We start from the raw sequence: 15,621 nt of genomic DNA, 5'->3' as shown, positions 1-15,621 counted from the left end.
AGAAATGGGAAACATCTCAAATAAAGAAGCTAACCTTGCACCTAAAGCAATTAGAGAAACAAGAACCAAAAAAACCCAAAGTGAGCAGAAGGAAAGAAATCATAAAGGTCAGATCAGAAATAAATGAAAAAGAAATGAAGGAAACGATAGCAAATATCAATAAAACGAAAAGCTGGTTCTTTGAGAAAATAAACAAAATTGATAAACCATTAGCCAGACTCATCAAGAAAAAAAGGGAGAAGACTCAAATCAATAGAATTAGAAATGAAAAATGAGAAGTAACAACTGACACTGCAGAAATACAAAAGATCATGAGAGATTACTACAAGTAACTCTATGCCAATAAAGTGGACAACCTGAAAGAAATGGACAAATTCTTAGAAATCCACAACCTGCCAAAACCGAACCAGGAAGAAATAGAAAATATGAACAGACCAATCACAAGCACTGAAATTGAAACTGTGATTAAAAATCTTCCAACAAACTAAAGCCCATATGACCCAGCAATCCCACTACTGGGCATATACCCTGAGAAAACCATAATTCAAAAAGAGTTATGTTCCAAAATGTTCATTGAAGCTCTATTTACAATAGCCAGGAGATGGAAACAACCTAAGTGACCACCATCGGATGAATGGATAAAGAAGATGTGGCACATATATACAATGGAATATTACTCAGCCATAAAAAGAAATGAAATTGAGTTATTTGTAGTGAGGTGGATGGACCTAGAGTCTGTCATACAGAGTGAAGTAAGTCAGAAAGAGAAAGACAAATACCGTATGCTAACACATATATATGGAATCTAAGGAGAAAAAAATGTCATGAAGAACCTAGGGGCAAGACATGCATAAAGACACAGACCTACTAGAGAATGGACTTGAGGATATGGGAAGGGGGAAGGGTAAGCTGTGACAAAGTGAGAGAGTGGCATGGACATATATACACTACCAAATGTAAAACAGATAGCTAGTGGGAAGCATCTGCATAGCACAGGGAGATCAGCTCGGTGCCTCGTGACCACCTAGAGGGGTGCGATAGGGAGGGTGGGAGGGAGGGAGATGCAAGAGGGAAGAGATATGAGAACATATGTATATGTATAACTGATTCACTTTGTTATAAAGCAGAAACTAAAAAAATAAATTATGGAACATAAAAAAAAATAATAATACTGGTTTAAATTTTTTTAAATTCTGCTAAACTAATAGAACATTGTGATGAAATAAATAAACTATGTCTATCCAAGTCAAAACAGGATTATGGTCACCTTAATACTATATATATAATGGATTCACAGCACACTCATTGATTCCCAAAGCAGAGAGCTGTGGGAGGGCAATTTATGGTAGAGGAGAAGGTTGGCCACGAGAGACACTCTGATAGACTTGTCTAGGAACAAGGTACTCTCAAAGTTCAGAGTAAGGTAGAGATCACAGTGGAAAATGGCCATGGAGTGGAAAAGATAGTCTCTAAATGGCCAGAAAAGCCTGGGGTGAGCATATTCAGGTAGGAGAAAAGTTGAGTTTCACATAGTGGGGAAAGAAACTCCATGCTATGTCTGAATCATAACTTCTGTCTCCCAGCTAGCAGGAATGAATCAAGTCTCCCTTTGTTTATATTCCACAGTCTTGTGTTCAGTGACTGTCAGTGTTAAAGATAAATTTCTATTTTAACTGTGGAGGTTATTTTCTTCATTGCTATGGCTTTGTTCCTGTTCATAAAACTTTGTCGTTATTAACTGAATCATTATGTTCATGTAACACTGACTTGGAACGTAAATAAATATCAAGGGGCAATGCCTCTCATTTCCATAGCAACAAATTAAAAGCAAATACTGGTCATTTAAGCATTTCCTTCCTCCATGCATGACCACATATTAGCACACTATATCTCTGATTTCATCCTGAGTAGAGACAGAATCAAGAATGAATGTTTCATGTCTAGAGAACAAGTGGAAAATCTGCTCGGTTGTAGCAGTAAGTAGGTTTGTGAAGGGAGTGGGGCGAGGTTATAATTTCTGTTGGACGCAAATTTGAGTTTAGTTTGTCAGCAGTAAGTAAACACGGGAGAATTTTGAACCTGGGAGTAACATGAGAGAATGATATTTGCAGAAAATTCACCTAGTAGTACTTTGTAGTATGCAATTAGAAAGATGAGAAAGGGAAGTCTGGGAAGTTACATGGTTCTCTGGATACCAAGATGAGGCAGAAAGTGGGCAAGTTAGTTCAGTAAATGATTTTAACAAATACACTGGACCCCCACCCCCAATATTTATTTCCCTTTTTTTTTTATAGATCTTTACTGGAGTATAATTGCTTCAAAATACTGTGTTACTTTCTGTTGCACAACAAAGCGAATCAGCCATATGTATACACATGTCCCCATATCCCCTCCCTCTTGAGCCTACCTCCCATCCTCCCTATCCCACCTCTATAGGTCATCACAAAGCACTGAGCCGATCTCCCTATGCTATGCTGCTGCTTCCCTCCAGCCAACTATTTTACATTTAATAGTGTATATATGTCGATGCTACTCTCACTTTGGCCCAGCTTCACCCTCCCATCCCACATCCTCAAGCCCATTTTCTATGTCTACTTCTTTATTCCTGCCCTGCAACTAGGTTCATCAATACCATTGTTTTTTTAGATTCCATACATATGTGTTAGCATATGGTATTTATTCTTTTTTTTCTGACTTACTTCACTCTGTATGACAGACTCTAGGTCCAACCACCTCACTACAAATAACTCAATTTCGTTTCTTTTTATGGCTGAGTAATATTCCATTGTATATATGTGCCACATCTTCTTTATCCATTCATCTGTCGATGGACACTTAGGTTGCTTCCATGTCCTGGCTATTGTAAATAGAGCTGCAATGAACATTGTGGTACATGCCTCTTTTTCAATTATGGTTTTCTCAGGGTATATGCCCAGTACTGGGATTGCTGGGCCGTATGGTAGTTCTATTTTTAGTTTTTTAAGGAAGCTCCCTACTCTTCTCCATAGTGGCTGTGTAGTTTTGATTTGCATTTCTCTAATAATTAGTGATGTTAAGCATCTTTTCATGTGCCTCTTGGTCATCTGTTTGTCCTCCTTGGTGAAATGTCTATTTAGGTTTTCTGCCCATTTATTAACTGGATAGTTTGCGTTTTTGATAGTAAGCTCCATGAGCTGTTTGTATATTTTGAAGATTAATCCTTTGTCTGTTGTTCATTTATAAATATTATCTATCATTCTGAGGGCTGTCTTTTTGTGTTGTTTATGGTTGCTTTTGCTGTGCAAAAGCTTTTAAGTTTCGTTAAGCCCCATTTGTTTATTTTTGCTTTTATTTCCGTTACTCTTGGAGGTGGGTCAAAAAAGATCTTGCTGTGGTTTAGGTCAAAGAGTGTTTTTACTATGTTTTCCACTAAGAGCCTTATAGTGTCTGGTCTTACATTAAAGTCTTTAATCCATTTGGAGTTTATTTTTGTGTATGGTATTAGGTAGTATTCTAATTTCATTCTTTTACATGTAGCTGTCCAGTTTTCCCAGCACCACTTATTGAAGAGGCTGTCTTTTCTCCATTGTATGTTCTTGTCTCCTTTGTTGTAAATTAGGTGCCCATAAGTGCATGGGTTTACCTCTGGGCATTCTATCTTGTACCATTGATCAATATTTCTGTTTTTGTGCCAGTACCATACTGGCTTGATTACTGTAGCTTTGTGGTAGAGTTTGAAGCTGGGGAGCCTGATTCCTCCAGCTCCGTTTTTCTTTCTCAAGAGTGCTTTGGCTATTTGGGGTCTTTTGTTTCCATACAAATTGTAAAATTTTTTGTTCTAATTCTCTGAAGAATGCCATTGGTAGTTTGATAGGATTGCACTGAATCTGTAGGTTGCTTTGGGTACTATAGTCATTTTCACAATATTGGTTCTTCCATTCGAAGAACATGATATATTTCTCCATCTGTTTATGTCATCTTTGATTTCTTTCATCAGTGTTTTATAGTTTACTGAGTACAAGTCTTTTGCCTCCTTAGGCAGGTTTATTCCTAGGTATTTTATTCTTTTTGTTGCAATGGTAAATGGGAGTGTTTCCTTAATTTCTCTTTCTGATTTTTCGTTGTTGTTGTATAGGAATGCCGGATATTTCTGTGCATTAATTTTGTATCCTGCAACCTTACGAAATTCACTGATTAGTTCTAGTGGTTTACTGGTGGCATCTTTAGGATTTTCTATGTATAGTATCATGTCATCAGCAAAGAGTGACAGTTTTACTTCTTCTTTTCCAATTTGTATTCCTTTTATTTCTTTTTTTTCTCTGATTGTCGTGTCGTGTAGGACTTCTACAACTATGTTGAATAAGAGTGGTGAGAGTGGACATCCTTGTCTTGTTCCTGATCTTAGTGGAAATGCTTTCAGTTTTTCACCATTCAGTATGATGCTTGCTGTGGGTTTCTCATATATGGTCTTTATTATGTTGAGGTAGGTTCTCTCTATGCTCATTTTCTGGAAAGGTTTTTTTTTTTTATCATAAATGGGTATTGAATTTTGTCAAAAGCTTTTTCTGCACCTATGGAGATGAGCATATGGTTTTTATTGTTTAATTTGTTAATATGGTGTATCACATTGATTGATTTGCATATATTGAAAAATCCTTGCATCCCTGGGATAAATCCCCCGTGATCATGGTGTATGATCCTTTTATTGTGTTGTTGGATTCTGTTTGCTAGTATTTTGTTCAGGGTTTTTGCATCTACGCTCATCAGTGATATTGGTCTATAATTTTCTTTTTTTGTGATCTCTTTTTCTGGTTTGGGTGATGGTGGCTTTGTAGAATGAATTTGGGAGAGTTTCTCCCTCTGCAATTTTTTGGAAGTGTTTGAGAAGGATTGGTGTTATCTCTTCTGTAAATGTTTGATAGAATTCTCCTGTGAAGCCATCTGGTCCTGGACTTTTGTTTGTTGGAAGATTTGTAATTACAGTTTCAATTTCATTACTTGTGATAGGTCCTTTTATATTTTCTAATTCTTCCTGGTTTGGTCTTAGAAAATTGTACCTTTCCAAGAATTTGTCCATTTCTTCATGGTTGTCCATTTTATTGGCATATAGTTGTTTGTAGCAGTCTCTTATAATCCTTTGTATTTCTGCGGTGTCAGTTGTGATTTCTCCTTTTTCATTTCTAATTTTATTGATTTGCATCCTCTCCCTTTTTCTCTTGATGAGTCTGGCTAAGGGTTTATCAATTTTTTTTTTTTTTGCGGTACACGGGCCTCTCACTGTTGTGGCCTCTCCCGTTGCGGAGCACAGGCTCCGGACGCGCAGGCCAAGCGGCCATGGCTCATGGGCCCAGCCGCTCCGCGGCATGTGGGATTCTCCTGGACCGGCACACAAACCCGCATCCCCTGCATCGGCAGGCGGACTCTCAACCACTGCGCCACCAGGGAAGCCCCAGGGTTTATCAATTTTGTTTATGTTCTCAAACAACCAGCTTTCAGTTTTATTGATCTTTGCTATTGTTTTCTTGTTTTCTATTGCATTTATCTCTGCTCTGATCTTTATGATTTCTTTCTTTCTACTGACTTCTGGTTTTCTTTGTTCTTCTTTCTCTAGTTGTTTTAAATGTAGGGTTAGATTGTTTATTGGAGATTTGTCCTGTTTCTTGAGGTGGAATTGTATTGCTATAAACTTCCCTCTTGGAACTCCTTTTGCTGCGTCCCATATGTCTTGGGTTGTCGTGCTTTCATTGTCATTTGTTTCTATGTATTTTTAAATTTCATCTTTGATTTCTTCAGTGATTTCTTGGTTATTTAGTAGTGCACTCTTTAGCCTCCATGTGTCTGTGTTTTTTACAGTATTTTTCCTGTAACTGATTTCCAATATCATAGCATTGTGGTCAGAAAAGATGCTTGATACGATTTCAATTTTCTTAAATTTTCTGAGGCTTGATTTGTGACCCAAGATGTGATCTATTCTGGAGAATATTCCATGTGCACTTGAGAAGAAAGTGTATTCTACCACTTTTGGGTGGAATGTTCTATAAATATCAATTAGATTTATCTGGTCTCTAGTGTCATTTAAAGCTTGTGTTTCCTAATTTATTTTCTGTTTGGATAATCTGTACACTGGTGTAAGTGGGATGTTAAAGTCCCCTACTATTATTGTGTTACTGTTGATTTCTCCTTTCATGGTTGTTAGCAGTTGCCGTATGTATTGAAGTGCTCCTATGTTGGGTGCATAAACATTTATAATTGTTATATCTTCTCCTTGGATTGATCCTTTGACCATTACGTAGTGTCCCTCCTTTCTCTTGTAACAGTCTTTATTTTAAATTCTATTTTATCTGATACAAGTATTGCTACTCCAGCTTTCTTTTGATATCCATATGCATGGAATATCTTTTTCCATCCCTTCACTTTCAGTCTGTATATGTCCCTAGGTCTGAAGTGGGTCTCTTGTAGAAAGCATATATATGGGTCTTGTTTTTGTATCCATTCAGCCAGTCTGTGTCTTTTGGTTGGGGCATTTAATCCATTTACTCAAGGTTATTATCGATATGTATGTTCCTATCACCATTTTATTAATTGTTTTGGGATATTTTTTTTTGTGGGTCATTTTCTTAGAGAAGTTTCTTTAGCATTTGTTATAAAGCTGGTTTGGTAGTGCTGAATTCTCATAGCTTTTGCTTGTCTGAAAAGCTTTTGACTTCTCCATCGAATCTGAATGAGATCCTTGCTGGGTAATCTTGGTTATAGGTTTCTCTCTTTCATCACTTTAAGTATATCCTGCCACTCCCTTCTGGCCTGCAGAGTTTCCGCTGAAAAATCAGCTGATAACCTTATGGGGATTCCTTTGTATGTTACTTTTTGTTTTTCCCTTGCTGCTTTTAATATCTTTCTTTGAATTTAATTTTTGTTAGTTTGATTAATATGTGTCCTTGTGTGTTTTTCCCTGCATTTATCTTGTATGGGATTATCTGTGCTTCCTGGACTTGGATGACTCTTTCCTTTCCCATGTTAGGGAAGTTTTCAACTATAATCTCTTCAAGTACTTTCTCAGACCCTTTCTTTTTCTCTTCTTCTTCTGCGACCCCTATAATTCAAATGTTGGTATGCTTAGTGTTGTCCCAGAGGTCTCTGAGATTGTCTTCAATTCTTTTCATTCTTTTTTCTTTATTCTGCCCCTCAGCAGTTATTTACAGCATTTTGTCTTCCAGCTCACTTATTCGTTCTTCTCTCTCAGTTATTCTGTTATTGATTCCTTCTAGTGTATTTTTCATTTTAGTTATTGTGTTGTTCATCTCTGTTTGTTTGTTCTTTATTTCTTCTAGATCTTTGTTAAACATTTCTTATATTTTCTCAATCCATGCCTCCATTCTATTTCTGAGATTCTGGATCATCTTTACTCTGAATTCTTTTTCAGGTAGATTGCCTATTTCCTCTTCATTTATTTGGTCTTGTAGATTTTTACCTTGCTCCTTCATCTGTGACATATTTTTTTGCCATCTCATTTTTTTTTTTTTTTTTTTTTTAATGAGTGGGTTTGTGTTCCTGTCTTACTGGTTTTTTGGCCTGAGGCTTCCAACACTGGGGTTTGTAGGCTATTGGGTAGAGCTGGGTATTGATGCTGAGATGAGAAACTCCGTGAGACCTCACTCCGAAGAATATTCCCTGGGGTCTGAGGTTCTGTCAGTCCAGTGGTTCGGACTTATAGCTCCCACCACAGGAGCTTTGGCCTGACCATGGGCTCGTGAACCAAGATCCCGCAAGCCACCTGGGGTGGCAAAAACAAACAAACAAATAAAAAAACCCCACAACAGTAACAAATTAAAAAATAAAATTAGACTAGGAAACTAAGAGATAGGTTTGGAAGAATATAAAAATAAAAATATAAATGAATCAACAACTGGAAGGAACATCAGTATGATAATAGTAAAAAAGAGGAGGAGCAAAAAGAAAAAAACAAAAAAAGGGGGGGAAGTCCTTGGCTGTGGAGGGTGGGGCCTAAGCAAGGGCAAGGTTTGGGAAGTGGGTGGGGCCAATGCTCAGGACCCACAGGGCTGGAAAAGGCCCTGGGGGCTCTTGGGGGTGAGGCTTAGGTTCAAGGAACAGAAGGGGCCCAGGCGTGCCCCCCACCCCTGGTCTCAGAGGGCAGGGGACCTCACCTGGGAGCCCATCAGGCTTCCTGTGCTCGAGTGGGCAGGGCAAACGCTCTCATCTCCTCTCCTGCTCCTCCTGGAGGGCCCCTCCCACCTGCCTCTCCTGACCTCCCTGGCCTCCCTCCTATGCCCCCAAGGACCCACGAGGCCTGGAAGGGGGTTTGGAGGACAGGGGATTGGCCCGGGAGCTCAGCAGGCTCCCTGGGCCCCCCAGTGGGCAGGCAATTGCCCTCCACTCCTTTCCCACTCCTCCTGGAGGGTCCCTCCTGCCTGCCTCTCCTGATCTCCCTGGTCTCAGGGGTGCTGATCCTGTCTGTCCTCCACTTCTCCTCCCCCCTCAGTCCCCCTATGTCCTACTGGTTCACTTGGGGGTTCCTCCCATCTCCTTGAGCATCAGAGTCCCTCACCAGTGGCCAGCAGGTGCCCTAGTTATGGGGAGATGCTAACTCCGCGTCTTCCCACACCACCATCTTGACTCCGCCTCTATTTCTCATGTTTAAAAAAGTTATCTAAACTCTAGACTGGAGGGGGAGTTTACATTTTTATAAACCTATGACTTTTTAAAACTTAAGGTATATTTATTATCAAGAATATAATAATCAAACTTTAATGTAAACTTCTCTTCTTAGAAATAGCAGCTTTGTCTGTTATTTAAATGAGAAATAAACAGCTTTGGTCTTGGTCTCATTAGGAATTGCAGTGTTAAGAAGCCTTTTGTGTTTCTGCACATCACACACTTCTAGGGATAGAGGGAGCACTACAAACTATCTTCTTATGTCCAAAGAGAATGGAGCTTTAAATGTCCTGGGCAGCATTTTTATTTTCCCGTGGAAAAGTTCTTTCTCTCCTCATCCAATTCCTCTTCTCTCCCTTCTCCCCTCCTCCTCCCCCCATCCCCTTTTCCTCTTTACCCTCTTCCTCTCCTTCCTTCTCCTTCTTCTTCTTCCATAGCTTTTAAGAAATATTTCCACCTGTGTTTGGTACAGTGGCAACACACCAATGCATATTTAAGAATTCTCGACACAGCTGCTGGAGAGATCCTATAGGATGTAAGTCAGATCCCATCACTCCTCTGCCCAAAACCCTTAGTGGCTTCTTCTCACTCTGAGGAAGGCCATGGTTTCTGAAATGCCTTAAAGGAATGTTCTTCCCTAGAAATTCCTATGACTCACTCCCTCACTTCTTTCAGGCCTTTCCTTAAATGCTGCCTTCTCAGTAAAATCTACCCTGACCATCCTATTTTGAAATGCACCCCTGCCAATGAAATGGTCCCTCATTTTCTTTCTTGTTGTAATTTCTCCCTAACCCTTGTCACAATTTAACTTGCTATATGCATATATCAATTATGTCATTTATTGTTTTTCTCTCTGAACTAGAATGCAATTTATGTAAGTATGCAATAAATATTTATTCAATTAATTAGTACATCCATACTCACCCAATAAAATAATTAAGCTAGTAAAAAAGCTATTTTTCATACATTTTCATATTTTTATACTATTACACAGAGTACACATATTCTCAGATCATGTTCTGTACACACGCACGTACAATCACAAACATACGTAATGTAACAACTCTGGGCCATTTGAGATGCCAATTTTGCCTTTTGCATTGTGCTTCTTATGTGCTGACTAGAATTTAACCTCATATTAAATTTGTCTCCACTACAGTATGTCCTAACACCTAACAACCTTTAATGGATTTCAACAACTTAAATGTTGATGTAAATAGTACATAGTCTATGGCACCCAATATGCACTAAGAATCAATAGTACTCATAATAGTGTTAAGTATCAAAAGTATTAGTTGTTAGAGGAATATTGTATCAAAATTATACGTATATATGTATTATGAATTTATATGTGTGTATGAAATTAGATCAAATTTAATAAAAACCATTTATGCATAGGCTATACAAAATTGATATTTTTTTCATTTCCTGTTTTTCTTTGAGTGTAACTAAAGTTAATTCTTGAATTTTTAATAAGAGACTATAATGACAGGATCTATAATTCCCTTCCTCCTCTTTTACATGAACCTTATCAGGTCTCATGGTTTCAATTATCACCTCTATTTGTATAATTCCCAGTATATTTCTTTAATCTTGACCGCTATCATGAACTCCAGTATCACATTTCTAATTGCCTACAAGGCATTTCAACTTGGGAGTCAGTGGATCCCTGAAAACTCACCAGAAACTATTCTTACCCACCACCTATCTGCTCCTCCTCCATTTACTCAAAGAAAAAAAAAAGCTGCATCCTGATTTGCCTTCCATGTATTCTAGGGCTGGCAATCTGCTTTATAAGCATTCTAAATCTTTTGCTAATTTTTCCTGAGTATTTATTTTCTTAATTATTCCCTTCATTTCCATTTGTACATACCCTCACCTTCCATGCCAGGTTATGATCATTTTTAACTATTCTACCTTTTCCTCTTCTCTTCCCTCTCTTAACTATCCCCCAAAATTTTAGATAGATTTTTTTTTCAAGAAGTATATGACTTTAATCATGTTATTTTGGTCAGTTTTCAAAAAAAATATTCTTGGAAAAAATTCTAACCCTATAGTAAAATTTTTTAAATTTCCAAATTTATCACATTCTGCTATTAAACACAAACTCTTGTTCTGATCCACAAGTTATTCATACTCTTCCCTGATCATATCCTTCCATTTCCCATTTTGTATTGCTTCGTCTATAACTGCCCCATTCCTACCCACTTCCAGGCTGTGCTGGAATTCCACTTCCACCACGAAATCTTCCTGACCAACATAGCCCATGATAACTTTACCCTCTCGGGATATCTGGTCTAGTTTGACTCTGTCATTAGTTATGTGGACATGTCATCCTGCATATCTTACATTTGCTTCTGCAAAAAGAGAGAGTTGGGTTATATAATCTCATATTTTTGATCACTTAAAATTAGACAAATTTACAACATGTTTTACTACATAATTCATTTGCACTTGACTATTCACTGGTTCTTGTTGCTATTTAACTCTTTGATGCCCCCAAACTGCAAGTTCATTAGAGACAGAGATCATAGATATACTTCTATCTTAGCAACATAGTTCTACGTGCAGAGTAAATGCAAAATTTTTAAGAATGTTTAGAATTAGTAAAATCTCAGATATATCAGCTGCCATATTTGATAAGCCTTAATAACAGGTGATCACTAATTAACCTACTGATTCCAGGATACTGAATCTGCTGAGAGCCATATGTCTGAAGCTCTCCAAAGAATTATGATTTCTGAGATCCAGATACTCAGGAAACACTTTCCTGAATCACAGGGAAAGTTTAGCCAACATAAAAAGGAAAGATATGGGAAATGAAGTGGTCACCTTTTCTCTTATAACTTGTTTTCCTAGCATGACTTACCTACACATCCATCAGTTAGATCCCTCTCTCCCGTTTGTCAATTTCTTCTTCCCCACCATTCCCACCTTTATCCATTCCAGTTACTTCCATGTACAACTGCTTCTTTGAACTAGAGTAAATATGAACTATAAGTATTCTAACACTAGCAAGTACTCTGACAAATATGTTTCTCCTACATAATGACAGAATAGGTGCTTATGAGCACAGCTGAATTATCTTAGCTTTGGGAAATCCATTCACTTAAACACCCTGTTGCTGAGCACATATTATATACAAGGCAAGATGCTAGCAGCAAAAATATGGTGATGATCCAACCTTGCCCTCAAGGTCTGCATCTGGTTGGAGAGTCATCAGATTTACAGCTCTGTGGTTAGTAGAGCTATACCATGCATTAGATCTATGTAGGCAAAGGGCAAAATACCATGAAGTTTCAAAAGAAATCATGATTATAAACAAACAGGGAAAATCAAGAAAGCCTCTGTGAAAGACTGGTGGAATTTTAATGGGGCCAAGAGATGGAAAGAATGTTAGAGGTGGGAGTAAGTGAGGAAAGACGTGAAGGAGAAGCCCAGAGCAAAGACAAGAAAAGGCTGACATGGACGCATACTGTACAACGCCTTCAATCTAGAACAGATTTGAAATGAAGTAGAATTCACACAGGTGTTTTTAGCAGGCATCACATCATCAGTCCAAAGTTCTCTTCAAACTTTTGATACAATCCACTTTCTGGATTCTAAATCACATTATAATTGGCATTCGCATCACTGTCTCATAGATTGTCTGCTGCACTTTGTACTGTCACTCTGCCCTGAACTCGAAATCGCTTATTCTTGCAAAAAAAACAAGGTTTTTTTCAACACCATTTAATTGTTATTGTTTTAGCTCTATTTGCCCTTCCTATGCATTACACACTGTGTGTGTGTGGAGGGAGATTTAGAGTTAATATGCATTAAAGAACAATAAGAGCCTCAGAGATAGGGAAAAATGGTAAATCTAGGGTTCAAGAAAGACTAAATTACATGATGAAATTTTCTTTGCAATCTCAGTTCTTTAAAAGGGGGTGAAGAGAAGGAAAAGTGACTAATATGTTCTTAGTGCATTTATATAGCTTCATCTTAATTTTTGGAAAGTCTCATGAAGCAGTTTCACTGACATCATGGAAAGCTGCCTCCTTAAACTTTTTTCTTATTCTTTCCACATTGCCTCTAAAACATATGATGAAAAGGTCTTCCTCCTTTTAGAAAATTTTATTCACAGAGTGCTCTCTGGACAGACATGGAAAAAGAAAAATGAGAAAGTACCCCAGAGAGCTTGATGCCTTATTTTTGAGAGTTAATTACACAGCTTTTTAAAAAGTAAACTGCTATTTAGCAATCCTTTATTCTTCTCTGTACCTGATTGATCATTGATCAAGTGGAATGAAAATGCTTCTGTATTTTGAAAGGTTTTGAAAGACATAGAAACTTTCCTGTTTCAATACTTATATAAGGAAATAATTATATTAATTATATCCTTAAAGCATAGTGATAATGAAAATAATCTCCCTACCAACAATTCAGGAAGTCTCAAATGAGAATTAGATAGCACATCTTTCAAGTTTAAACAATGAAATGGACTCTTAACCTTTCTGATTTCATCTAAGGATCCTGCTTCCCATCATGTTCTTAATTTGATCCCATTTCTTATGACACTTTTGGACTTCAAGTATGGTTTCACAGTTTGGATGAGCTGCTAAACTTGGCACTGAATAAGTTACAAAAACAAAGAGGAAAAAAACCCACTTTTTCTTCCTAGGATCAAGGGAGTTTGAAAGACTATGGATGAATTACTCTAATACATGTGTGTAAATTTGTGAAAGAAAATATTTAACATTTATTTGTGTTCTTGTTTCTACGGTAATGAGTGGAGGTACCTCGTCTTATTTATTTGCTTTGTTAATGTTGCCCAAAAATACTGCCTCAATTGATAATAGTCAATATATTTAAAATGGGAGAGTAAACATAATAACAAAGCAAAGGTTTTACACTGAGAGTGATGTCTATCTATCAAGCTGACAAATACTCAACTAATATTCTATTTTAGGAAACATTTAGAGAAAGGTACATTTTTCCTTTTGATCCAAGAGGATAGAAGTCTTATCAGCCATTATATAGAACTTTTCTCCTATTTAAGCTATAAGATTTCCTCTATCATGTCCAATTTAATCATGTACAGATAGATCAAATGCCCAAATGATGTATATTGGAAGGCAAAAACATCATTGCAAATGTATGCAAAAATTACAGAATCACAGGATTGTTCTCTATATGGCATCCTTGTGATAGGTATAGATCTATTCCATAAGCTCAAACATAGCATGAACCTGAAAAAAGCTGATTTCCTTTTTCCAATGAGAAGACAAAAAGGAATTTTTTTCTTTCACAATTTAAATACATAAAACTTTAGGGGAATGTATTAAGTAGTAAATATACTTAAGATAAAGTAGAACTTTGGGGGTTGTATTTATATAATAAAATATGTATAATAATTTACTTAATTAACTATGTATATGCATTATATAAAACTATAAAATACATATTATTTTACTAAATTAATTTAGTAAATGAACATATTAATTTAATAAAATTGCTTCCCGCCCCCAAACTTTTGCTCCATTGTACATTTTGGGGATCTGGCTAAGGACAAGTTTGGATGGTATATTTGGGCTCTGTTGAATATACTTCTGCGGTTCACAGTCACTTCTATGTGGAGTTATTTTTAGCAAGGATTCACAAGCTAAGATTCAAGCCTGTCTGACTCAGGATGCTAATAATCTTATTTCTGTACTTTATTACCTTTCATACATTTGGTGATCCATTCACAGGCCTTTGACTCCTTAACCCAAAGGCAGGTTTTCTCTCCTAAGGCACTTGTCAACAATAGACACTCTTCTCACCTCCATCCTGGCTCCACACACTTTATTCAGCCTGTTGCTCACTGTTGCACTAGCTGAACACTACACTGTGCAAATCCAACTCCCTACATTTGCCAGACAACATCTTTGCTCTTTCTTCCTTAGCTTTAAACGACCTTCCCTAATCACATCTATACTGGTGCTGGTAATTGCTGCATAAAATACTGATATCGACAAAGATAATATAAAAATCAGAAAACCAGTTAAAAATAATAATCTATTCAAAGAGGTTTTTTTAAAAAAAATAGTTACTACATATGAAAACTTCAAATATCCTGAACTCTTACATCTCTTATATGAAAGAACTTTGAAGGAAGTTATTCCCAGTTACGACAACAATCCTAAATATTTACCTATCATTAACAAAAAAGTTATGATGGTATAAGAAACTTTTCCAAGCTATCAATAATAAAAAAATTCATGAATCATGCTATAGAATAAATGAGATTTTTAATAATCTCTCTATAGAAAATGACATTGCAAGATCATTGTCATGTGAAGAGATGATCAAAGACATATGAAGACAAAAGAAAAAGAGAAAATATATAGGACTGCTAGGCAATTAATACAAATTTTATGTTAGTGTTCTGAATTTGTCAGCTTTGAAGAATGGGCAGTTTGTAGGGAGGTCTTTTACATTCTAAACAAAAATTTACTTCTGTACCTAAATTTACATTAATAATTTTATGTCATTTTTCAATTAAAGAGAGTTCTCAAAATTGAATAAGATTCAGACTTTACAAACTTTAGATCCGTCCTTGGATAGGTACTATTTTATCTACACTGCAGACAGGAAGAGAGTAGTACAGACGAATACCACTTAAGTGACCTTCCCAAGGTTATACAGCTAGAAAGAGGCTACGCAGGGATATATTGAACCTAGTGAGTAGGACTCTACATCTTGTAACCAGCAGCCTGAGGCTTGCCAACTTTGACTGCACATTTGAATCTCTAGGGAAGCTTAAAACTACCAATTCCTGGGCCTGACCCCTGACCAATGAAATCACAATCTCTTGGGATCTGAAATTTGGCATTTTTTTTAAGGCTCCCCAGGTCATTCTAAGTATGAGAATCACTGCACTATCCTATATCTTCCCAATAAAAAGTGTTAGCTCTTGTGATGGAACGTCTGCAGTTTTTAAGGCACTCA

The sequence above is a fragment of the Orcinus orca genome, chromosome 4 (genome assembly GCF_937001465.1).
Source record: "Orcinus orca chromosome 4, mOrcOrc1.1, whole genome shotgun sequence".
NCBI classification, from domain to species: domain Eukaryota; kingdom Metazoa; phylum Chordata; class Mammalia; order Artiodactyla; family Delphinidae; genus Orcinus; species Orcinus orca.
Note: the sequence above shows the minus strand (reverse complement) of the source record.